The 12,298-nt window shown below is 38.1% G+C and overlaps 1 protein-coding gene across 1 annotated transcript in view; it reads right to left on the bottom strand.

The window, feature by feature from the left end:
- Nucleotides 1-12,298, bottom strand: part of UNC5C (unc-5 netrin receptor C) — a 484,018-nt gene that overhangs the window by 99,397 nt on the left and 372,323 nt on the right. The window lies entirely within an intron of this gene.

Consider the following 12,298-nt stretch of genomic DNA (forward strand, 5'->3'; position numbering starts at 1 on the left):
ATCCAAAGGCATCTTCTCTTCTCTATGGCAAACAGCTCCACTGTCCCTCTGAAAAGCCTCCCTCTGCTGTCTTTCCTGCCACTTCATTATCCATTCTTTTGCAAACCTCTTTCACTGGTCCTTTGATAACATCCAGCATTTTCATACAGTCCTTCTCAAGGATCTCCCTCTCTCATTTTCTCCTCCTTCTACTTTATATCATGGTTCTTTGTTCTGCATCAGAATCACCTGGGGAGTGTTTAAGCCATCCTGATGCCTGGGCCCCACAGTCAAAGGTTCTTATTTAATTGGGCAGACAAAGGGCCCAAGAATCAGTGGTTGTAAAAGCTCCTCAGGTGACCTCAATGTGCAGCCAGCTTTGAGAATGAGCTATGCACTGCCTACGTGACTTTATTCATTCTCAAGGCTGACAACTCACAAATCATTAGCTTCAGTCCCAACTTTTCTTAAGCTGTATTCATACTTCCAATTACTTTTTAGATAATTCCATCTGGATGCTCAACAAATACAAAAAAAACCATAATAAGTGCTGAATATGATGTAACCAATTCATACCACAATGGATGTGAATCCATCACAATATCTCCTCACAGTGGCCTTCTCTCTATAAACTTGGTCCTCCAGTCTTATTCTTCTTCAATAATGGAGTCATTAATGGATGCTGAAGTTGAATTTCTCTTTTCCATTCAAGAATTTCTAAAAATTTTCATTATTTAAGAAGTGTGTGTAAATAATCACACACAACACAATGAAATGTGCTTACTCTACTTTTAGAAAATTGATGAGATGCATGTGACACTTTTTAAATGAACGACTTTTCCCCAAATACATTTTTGCTTGGGGTTTATCTGATTAGTTCATGAAAATTCATCAAATGAGACCACACAGACAATTTGTGTCATTTTAATGAATCAAATTTTAAAAGCATACAGTCAATAAAACTCTTTTTTTTTTGTTGTTGTTATAAGGAAAACAAAAGTGCTTTGGAGTCAGGCAGAGTTGGCTTTGAATCCCAGCCCTCCCACTAATTGAGCTTGTAGCCTTTTGCAGGCAGTAAGCTCCCAGAATCATAATCTTCACTGGACAAGTGCAGGGTGCATCCCTCCAAGGGTTGTAGGGGGATTTAAATGAGATATGAAAAGAAAGCACCTGGAATTAGGAGATAGTCAATAAGTGTAATTTAATTGCCTCTTCCCTAGAACTAACTTGAGCCTACACAAAGCTATACCTACCTAAATGTATTTTAAACAATGATTCAGTGCCCTTTAGTGTCTCTATTAAGAAGTACATATCTTCAAATTCATAATACCAAATTAGTCATATCTCAAAAAAAAAAAAAAAAAAAACACCTGAGAGAAATCTGACTTTCAATTTACTGCTGCACAGGACTATAGGTAGTGGTTTATGAGTCTTCATTCATAAAACACTCCCAGTGAGGAAAGTGTCATCTTATTTACAGCTTCAATCCCTGCTAGTGTATGTACAGAAGAGATGTCATATCTCTAGCCTTTCTACATGGGGACCAGTTCCAGCTCTTGCAGTAGGAGGAGAAAGTGTTTGGAAATCCCTCCACCAGTGAGGTCATTCAATTCTACTGATGCCTTCAGTCTGGCACAGTGTTCTCAAAATACTAACATGATTTTATTAACAAATATGAATGATTCCTAATTTGATTACAATTTTTAGGACTAGAGCATATTAACACTATATGGTATGTTCCCAGAAAAGGTGTATAAAACTGCCATCCCTACTTGTGTGCAGTGTGATTTAAGAAGCAACTTTTTATGGCTCCTAGACTCACGGTTTTATAGTTTCGCTGTTACTGCTATTTTATAATAGTCAGAACCATTGGCTGCCTAAGTACTGTCAGGGAAAGAGAAGTTTTGCAGCAAAACATGGAGATCATTTTTCAATGGCTCAGGCTTCCATAATTTCTTTTGAGTAGCAACTCCAGCATTCAACAACCCTCATATTTCAAAAATGCTCTGTTAACTCTTTCCTAAATACTTTATTCTTCAGTTTAAATTTTTATTTATTTATAGTATCAGCAAAGACAGAGAAATATGGATTAACTTTTCCAGTGGATTATCCATTTATAGCTGGTCATTAAATATGGGATAAGTTATAATCCAGTTTAGTCTTGACTTTCCATAGTCATTTTCTCACCTTTGTTCACTCCCCTCTCTCTTTATTATTAAACATCATAAAAATGATGTTACCAAAGACAGATTCCCATGTTCTTGTATTTAGAGTATATATAATGGGACTCCATTTAGATAAGACAGTTTTTTCCAAACAATATTTATTTCCAATAATTTTTCCCATGGTTTGCTATCAAAAGTTTTAAAATTATAACTATGCTCATGTTTTACTATTAAAAAACAGAAGACAACTATCTGGGGCAAAGTAACATATTTTTTAAAAAGGACAACTATGGCCTCTCCCTCAGTGCTGCATTCTTCATAATGGCCTGGGCAGAAGGAATGTGTCCCAGGGTGATTCATATATTTGGGGCTTTCCTGGAATGTCTGACACTAGACGTAGTAATCATAACTATTTTCCAATATATTTAATGTATTCTCTGAGTTGTTCCTTTTTAAAATAAGCAAATTAGTGTCACAGTAAGAAAAAAATTATAATCTGACATTCAAGTCTTATTTTCTGTTTCTAACAAGAGGGGCAATATGTTTGTAATCACAATAATATAGACATTATGGTAACAAAGGATGATGTTGCACCTTTGGATGCTACAAATACATAGCTGAATATCATTAAGCATTTAGGAATGTGAGCCATATTCAGCAGAAAGTATAGACTTTTAACTCCATATGAAACAAAAAGCTTTATTTTAGGATACACTTTGACTACCTTCAAGAAGACTAATGTGTTGATTTCGTAAGTATCTTCCTCATACTTTTGGAATCAACACAAGCAGGCACTGCTTGTATTATGAAATAACTGGACTATAACTCCATCTCTTTCTGAAGTCTTGCCAAGTATGGAATGCAAATGCCAGTAAATAACAATACAAACAAAATCATTTTTTTCTCCTCAATCAGAATGCTCTAAAGTTCAGATATTATGGAAACATATAAGTAGAAACTATAACAAATTATAATCTGATTCTGATTTATATGTTTATAACACCTTCCATATGATCCTATAGGCTGAATTTTGTGATATCTTTTAGCATAACCTTTTACATAAAGTTGACTTTTTGAGGGTTTCAAATACTTAAGAGCTTGTTTATTTCTTTAGTTCAGGATAAATAAACCACATCCCTGCATTTTACCAAAAGGGCAGTGTAATTTTTGTTAAATTAAGTTAAAAAGGAAGGAAAGACCAATGAAAATCTTTGCAGAGATACTTGAGAGATAGGTGGACTTTGGTCAGGACCATGCTAACAATGAGAGGTTCTCAGCTCCAAAAATCACTTTTGGCATCCTTTGCCCTTCTGATATACAAACTTGTTAACCTTATGATTGGTTAAGGAATTGTCTAATCATATATGTCAATAATAGAGAGCAAACATCTTACAGTTTTCTTTCTTATTATACTCTCCTGTGAAAGACAGATGTGTTGTGTCTAATTATTCACTGATTGGTATCGGGAGAAACATTAACATAATTGGCACATTTGTTCTAATTAACGGAGGGAAACTGCCACATGCCACCCAACATGAAAAGTGAGTCCAGCAACCATTAGCTAGAAAACTCCACGTCTATCAGAAAGGTTACTCTGTTAAATTCAAACTGAGGCCCATCAAGTCAGAGCACAGGTTGAAAATGATATAACAGAGTTGAGAACTGTGTGCACACCTAAAAGAATGGAGATTTAGCCTAGAATCATTGTCTATAGGTATATTAATCAAACAAATGAGAAAAGCAATTAGATGGCTATTATCAAATGTACACTCAGCCAAGCCAAGCTTCTCCAAGGAGCATTAGCTAGAAGCTGGGAATCTGCCAAGTTTTACTGACTGGTTTGGAAGTGACAAATCTGATGTTTTTGTGTATTTGTTTGTTTTAACTTTGTCCTTTACACCAGAGCTTCTCAAACTGCATTTTAGAATCACATGGAGAGCTTTAAAAAAATCTTGATAACCTGGCTGTGTATCATATCTATTAAATCAGAATCTCTAGGGGGGATATAAGCATTGGTAGGTTCTAACAATTCCCAGGTGATTCCACTGTGCCTCCACTTCTGAGAACCAGTACTGCAGAGTGGTGTGGTTTTGTTTTGTTTTGAGACAGGGTGTTGCTCTGTTGCCCAGGCTGGAGCGCAGTGGTGTGATGACGGCTCATTGCAGCCGTGGCTTCGACCTCCCAAGCTCGAGTGATCCTCCCACCTCAGTCCCTGGGGTAGCACACACCGCCATGTCTAACTTTTTTTTTTTTATTTTTTGTAGAGATGGGGTTCTCTTACATTGCCCAGGCTGGTCTTGAACTCCTAGGCTCAAGTGATCCTCCTGCCTTGGCCTCCCAAACTGCTGGAATTACAGTTATGAGCCACTGTGCCTAGTGAAGACTGGTTTGATGATCTTGCTAAGATTTTGATTAAGTGTTCTGGGTCTGAGATTCTAAGCTCCCAGGTCATGATGATGTAGATAATCTATGTACCACAGTTAGAATAGCAAGGCCTTGACAATTTTTTTTTTTTTTTTTAATGAGACCGAGTTTCACTCTTGTTGCCCAGGCTGGAGTGCAATGGTGCAATCTCAGCTCACTGTAGCCTCCGCCTCCTGGGTTCAAACAATTCTCCTGCCTCAGCCTCCCGAGTAGCTGGGATTACAGGCATGTGCCACCATACCCGGCTAATTTTTTTTTTTTTTTTATTAGAGATGAGATTTCACCACGTTGGTCAGGCTGGTCTCAAACTTCTGATCTCAGGTGATCCACCTGCCTCAGTCTCCAAAAGTGCTGGGATTACAGGTGTGAGCCCCCATGCCTGGCCAAGGCCTTGACAATTCTAAAAGATATTGACAGCTAATAGTCTTCTGTAGACTTTCACAGGTAGGTTTGGCTCTAATTGCTCCAGAGTTTGAAATCCTAGTATTATTTTCTTATTTCTACCACTGGTGAAAGGCATCTCACCCTCCCTTGTAGGTGCTTTAAACAATCAAAACAGTTCTCTACTGTGGATAATTATGCTGGACGTTCTCTCTTGCTAAAAACCAGAGGCTACTATGTAGATTTTTGCTTCTCAGTTTTGGAATAAAACAAGTATCCATTCACTTCTGTGTTGACCACTGTGAAAGATACTTTGCACCTTTCAGTAGGTTTGTGGAAGCCTGGGTATTTTTGTGCTTTAAAAAAAATGCTTGTCTTTAAGAAAGCTGAAATTATATCTTTAGACAATGGTAAAAAAAAGATAGCCAAAGGATTAAAAAAAGCAAATGGAAACTAGTGGCATTTTGCTCAGTTGTTGTTACTTCTGCAAAGGAAAGGCATTTGCCAAGAAAGGGAATTTGTTTTCCTGCTGGGGAAACACTCTTTTAATTGCACATATGTCTAGCTCATTGCTTTTGAGGGTTGAACATACGTAGGCCATATTTTAGAGGTGAACTTGTCTTGAAATCTGAAAACTTCTAAAACCTAAGTTCAACGATGAGGCGATAAAAGCATGTTGACAAATGAACTAATACCAACAAAAAGCAAATGAAATAAAATAACCAAAACCTAAAGTAAAATGACTATATGTAATAGCACCATCCAAGGGAACAAAATGGCATTGAAGAGTCCCTAAAAGGCTAACTTTTCCAGGGCAAAAGGGCAACAAATTGACTAATCTGTAGCTAGTTCCTAACCAGTTTTTACTATATACTTGCCTTTCAGCATAAGTAACTCTCAGCCTTTCTTCTTACCAGTTAAAAGTGTTCAGGTCTATAGCTAAGTCTGACCATCTTTAGAAAAATACACGTTTTTGCTCTCTCTGACTCCATAATGAGTTTATGTTAGTGTGTGTAGGCATATAAAGAATCATGGGAAGAAATCCCAAAGCAAGGGAACTTATTGAAGAAAAACCTTTTTTGAACAAATGAAGGCCAACAAACATTTTTAAAAACCCTCCTGCTCTGTGATTATGGGCACAGGTTAGGTCTTTGCCTGCTGCCTTATCTCTACTGAGATAGACGTTGCTCAAAAACAGCTGAGGCTTATTAACCATTGATTTTAGGTCATCTGAAAAAAGCTCATTCTAGTGGGTCTGCTGAATTTCCACATGGAACATTTCAGTTTCTCCTCAAAGACTAAATCTTTTCTAGATTTTCATCATTAAATAAATCCATAAAGGTGTTCCTAAATCCATTCTTGCACTTCTAAAATCCATTTTCCATGCAGCAGCCAGAATGATCTTTTAAAGGTATATGTCAGGTCTCGACAATTCCTTCATGTGTCCATTGGCTTTTCAGGCATTTAAAGAAAACTCCAAATCACTTACCGTCTCTGCAAGTCTGCGCCCTCGTTCCCTCTTTCCTGACTGAATATCTTCCTGCCTTCCTCCTTGCTCACTGGGTCTCAGACACACTGGTCTCCTTTTTAACCCTGTAACCAATCACCTCCTCCTGAGGGTACTTGTCCTTGTTGCTCCCATCACCTGGAGCTTTCTTACTCAGATCTTTTCAAGACAGCTCCTTCCTTACCTTCAGATCTCAGCTCCATTACTGTCTCTTCAGATAGACTTTCCTTGAACTCTAAAGTCATCCTCAATCCCCAACAACCATCACCCTCTCTCATATGACCTTATTTCCTTTAACTTGTTCATCTGAAAATATCTCACTCATTTTTCTTACATTCTTACTTATTGTTTTTCTCCTCGAGGGACTTGACTGACTCATATTTCCTGCAACCAGAAAAATGTCTGGCACACCAAGCATCTACAGTAAATATTTCTTGTATAAGTGAATTGATGATTTTTAGAAATCTACATTTTATACTATAGGCTCAAAGCAATCACTAAGTACATGCAGAAATCAAGCCACAGATGTATAAGTCAGATAAAATCTATTATTTCTTTTGCTTTAAAATGGATCTTTTCGTTGCTTAAACTTATTGCAATTTTAATTTGGCTTACATGGTTTCTGGGCTTGTGGTGATCTCTGTGTATAACTATTAGAGGCAGATATTGGAAGAAAAATATGGGATTTTTTCCATAATTTTTCACCCCCAAAAGTATGGGACGATCATAATAAGGAGGTGACTTTGTCGAATGTTGATTGGACCAAAGCAAAGCTTGAAGGTGACTGCTAGGAAGGGAACCTGAAACTTTTGAAAACCTGTGTTCAAGGCTGAGAATCATATCCTAATCAAAACTCTGTCTTGTAGCTACATACACGGTAGGAGAAAATTCCAATGGATAATTACTGGCACTGAAAGCAACATCTCCCTCCAAACTGGTATTCAGATTCTTCTTTCCTCTCTAAACTCTTTTGCCTGGAAAGAGTGTAAAGCATCACTCCAGAGACAACATACCTGCATGGAAATTCATCAATATGAAGTTCCTATTACGGGAGAATGGCAGGGAAACGTGAAGGACTCATGAAAGAAAGTGTTCAGCAGCCATATTAATAATCAATTAGATGGAGAGCCACCTGATGCTGCCCATTTGGCGGCGCCTCCAGCTGCCACCAGCTTTCTGCCCTGTCAGTATCAGCTTAAAAAAATCTGTTCCCTGTTTATCACGACTACACTCAGCAAAATAGTCTATTCTTTTGCACTTCACCCCATATTTTCCCTCTTGCTAATTAGAGATGCAAATGTTGATAAATAACATGACAATTTCTAAGCACAACTGGATCAATAAGTTGAACATTGTGCCCTGTTCCTCCAATTAAACTCCTATGAGAAATAGCTCAATTATAATTAGAGGAGCAATTATCCCCTTGTTAAAGGTGAAACAAATCACAGGTTTTAGAGAAAAATTCAGCTTTGCTCCTTCTGCCGTGCCAACAAATCTTGTATCCATTGATGTTTTCATCCCAGTACTCTCCAAAAGAGATAATCTGATAAAGCATCTCTGAATATATTTCTGGCTCTCCATGTGACAGTAACATTTTCTAGGCATAAAATAAAATGAGCAAAGAGGGATTAATTTCATAGAGTGCTGCTATTATGCTAGTGGAATAACCCAGCACCAGTTCCATGGGTGTATTAATTTTCTTGCTTCTTCAGGGAGATGGAGGGAAGGTTTATCTGTTGAACGAAAGGCAAACACCTCACCAGAAATGGAAGAAAACAATCATATTTTTGGCTTGATCCTAACATAAGTGTTATTAAAGGAAACACTGAGCTATATCATTTTAGAGTCTTCCTGGGATTTTTTTTTCCTTTCTTTCATCTAGTTTACTTGAAAATTTTAATAATATTTTTATTAACACCTCCCTTATCGTCCTGGAACTCAAGTGTCTCCCACTCCCAGTGGCCTTGGTTCCTGGTGGTCCTAGTGGTTTGGAACCCTGCCCTCAGGGTTCAGACTGATGGAGTCTGTCATCCCATACCAAGATCTCTCAGTAGGACTGCATCTTCAGGGACGAGAAGCATCCTTTTCTGAGCGTTCCATCTCCTGAGGTGCTGCCTCCATGTCACATCCAGTGGGGCTGCTTTCTGTCATTTAGTTAAATATACTTAGAGAATCTACTAAGTGACTTATAACTTGCTGGCGTTAGAGATAAAACATGATCAAAAAACTTTTTGCTCCTTATTTCATCACGAGCTTGTCAGGCAAGAAGAAGAGTAAACAGATAAATTTCAATACAATCAGTAGGTAGAGCTATATAAAATTGTGGCATGTGGGGGCTGCCGTTTAGCCAGGCACACTGGTTCATCCATGCCAGGTATTCAATGTGGAAACAGTTCTGTATCTGTTGCTAAACTACTGAGTGTCCCTCACCCCCAGGCCCCGGCTGGCTGCCTGGGATTTCTGGATACCCTGTGACCCCGTGGCTAAAGGGTTATATCTGATGTAGCACTAGGCCCCTAAGAGTCTGCTCTTGTGCTAAGGAATCCATGCAGTTGTTAAATATTTGGAATAAAATCCCTAGATATAAAGAAAGGACAGAGAAGGAGCAGCCAAGTCTAGAGTTCTGAAACTGTTGTGCTTCATCCCTAGCGTCCCTTGTTTTCTTATTGGAAAGGGCTTAGTCTAAAGAAGTATTGGCCGGGCGCAGTGGCTCAAGCCTGTAATCCCAGCACTTTGGGAGGCCGAGACGCGCGGATCACGAGGTCAGGAGATCGAGACCATCCTGGCTACACGGTGAAACCCCGTCTCTACTAAAAATACAAAAAAAAAACTAGCCGGGCGAGGTGGTGGCGCCTGTAGTCCCAGCTACTCGGGAGGCTGAGGCCGGGGAATGGCGTAAACCCGGGAGGCGGAGCTTGCAGTGAGCTGAGATCCGGCCACTGCACTCCAGCCTGGGCGACAGAGCAAGACTCCGTCTCAAAAAAAAAAAAAAAAAAAAAGAAGTATAAGGAGTCCTCGTTGGCCTCTTCCTCCTCTGAGACTTTCTTTGTCACCCTCTTTCCTTGGGCTCTGAAAAGGAGATCTACCAAGAGTAGCCTCAGGCTAAATTTCCTCTTTGGGAGAAAATGTAAGGGCTGGTCTAGTGTCCTGAGTCATTAAGGACTGAATGAACAATAGTAGCTTTAAAGATCAGGGTAAGGGGCCCGTCGTGGTAGTTCACACCTGTAATCCCAGCACTTTGAGAGGCTGAGGTGAGTAGATCATTTGAGGCATGGAGTTTGAGATCGGCCTGGCCAATATAGTGAAACCCTGTCTACTAAAAATACAAAAATTAGCTGGGTGTGGTGGCGTGCACCTGTAATTCCAGCTACTCAGGAGGCTGAGGCATGAGAATTGCTTGAACCTTGGAGGTGGAGGTTGCAGTGAGCCAAGATCATGCCACTGCACTCCAGCCTGGGTGACAGAGTGAGACTCCGTCTCAAACAAAACAAAACAACACAACAAAACATCAGGGTAAGGGCAGCAGCACATCACGACTTGCTATAAGTAGTTTCATTAACCAATTATTTGGTAGTGTTGAAAGAGCATTTCCTTATTTTAAAGCTTACAATATTGTCTTCATTTGTAGCATGTGTGGACTCCAACCAAAGTAACTGACTAGAGAATACAGGAGAGCATCTTGGTGATTCTTAGAACAGAAGCGTTCCCTCTGCGTACCCCACAGTGCCAAGAAGAGGGGTAAGGTACTCAGTAAGAATTTTGAATTTAAGAGGTTGAGCTTGGTCTTGTGTGAATTAAAAAATGATAATATAATAATAATACCAACAATGGCTAATGTTCCTTGAGTGCTTTTGACATGCTCTAAGTGATTTGCATATATTATCTCATTTAAACCTCATGACCACATTCTGCATAGACACTATTGTTATCTCCCCTTTATGGTTGAGGAAACTTTGGTTCACAGTATTTAAGTACCTTGGCTGAAGTAAAAAATGGTGATGCTTGGGTTTGAACCTGGAATTCTGTAAGAAAATTAGAAAACATTCTATAGTGGAGATTATAGGATGCCAAAATAGGGAAGAAGTAAAATGTTATTACCTTAGAAATGCCTATGCCATTATTTGTACCCAAAGTGGTATATCAAAACTAAGACTAGAGTTCCTGACAAACTTACTGATTTGGAGAGAAAAGAAATTACTGCTTCCTGACATTCTGCAAAGAATGTACCTGACTACTTCCTCAATAGAACTAGACATATGCTTATAAAATAAAGATCAATTGAAACAATCAGCCATATGTTCATTGAACATATTTTGCCTGACTCTTTCTTGGAATCATTTGCCTTGGAGACAAAAGGAACACGAATCCAGTCTGGCTTCATCTTCCAAAGTCTGATCTAATTATTACAAAACACATGAGTTTTACCTGCTGGTTTGCCTTTAACATCAATATTTCACTTTATCCTATTTTTATGCTTAAAGATTCTTTAAACAAATAAATGAAATATTAAATAATAAATGCATTTATATTAGAAGGAAAATGATCGTATAATCCTTTAACTCACCAAGTTACCTTTCATTCCCTTCTTTTTTAATTTATCTGCTCCTCTTGAGCAAATGGCAGTTGTAATATGTCATGTTAAGGTATTCATTAGCTTTCTGATCTTGGTGATTTTAATAGTGTTGAAAAGAATCTACACAGGAATTTATTAGCCTGCTCTTGAGCATGTGTTTTTGATCTCTCTTCTGACTTTAAAAAATGAAAAAGAAATGCATATTAAATATAGTTCTTTGAATGTCAAATGGGTATATGATTTTTGAGCTTGCCAAGTTTTAATTGGTCTCTTCCCTAGTGATGATACAAATAGAATTCACAGCCAATTAGTTGCAGTCATGAATCTTTACTCCTTGACGAAGTGAACTACTTTGTCGAGGAGACTGAAAAAAATGAAGAAATTACTAAGATCTCCCCACCTAAAGTCTTTGCAAGGATCAGTTACCTTTTAGAAGCCCTGAGCAAAAGTGATGCCATGGATACCCATGTCACTCATGATCTGTTTTGGTCTTTAAGGTGGTTTCATGGAGGAGGTGTGCATTAAAATTTTAGAAATACCATTAAGAAGACATATGCACTATTGTAATTATCAAAATGAAATATTGAATAGAGAAGAGTTTCCTCCTTCCTAGTCATATTAAATCATACTGTGTCTTAGTGCTGGGAGATAAGGTTTTGATGCCGTTGAATGAAATAGCTACTATCAAGCAAAGTCCCTGATAACAATTGGCATGAGATGCCAATTTAAGGCAAAAAATAGCCCTCTTTCAAAGTAAAAACAAAGGAATTTCATTAAAATTTCCTTTGAGTTCTTTGCATTGACTTATAGAGATATGAAAGGTTGTGATAAAAAAATGGAGTTATTTCATAAGGACTCTGCCTAAATTTTCAATTAATTAATTATTATTATTACTATTAAAAAAAATCAGATGTTTGAGTTTGTTGTCAGGGGACCAGCGAACTACCTGACCCCATCTTTACTTCTTGAAAAAAATTGAAAAACTATGAGAAATAGAACAGTTTAAGTACATTATTAATTATTAATTGCTTTTTGGACTATGTTGAAAGTCTCAATAGTATTATTTTTCACTTTCAGAGATAGGCACAACTTCAGGGCTTAACTTTTAAAAATTCATATACATTGAACGCATATATAAGACCAAATTGCAACAACTGAAATATGCCTCTTTCAACACATGCAATAAAGAGTAAAACTTTCAAATGACTCAATGTAGTTTGGAGGCCAACAAGGACCACCACCAAACTGGCAGCTATGCCACTTGTCAAA

The sequence above is a fragment of the Trachypithecus francoisi genome, unplaced genomic scaffold, assembly GCF_009764315.1.
Source record: "Trachypithecus francoisi isolate TF-2019V2 unplaced genomic scaffold, Tfra_2.0 Lachesis_group1, whole genome shotgun sequence".
NCBI lineage: Eukaryota > Metazoa > Chordata > Mammalia > Primates > Cercopithecidae > Trachypithecus > Trachypithecus francoisi.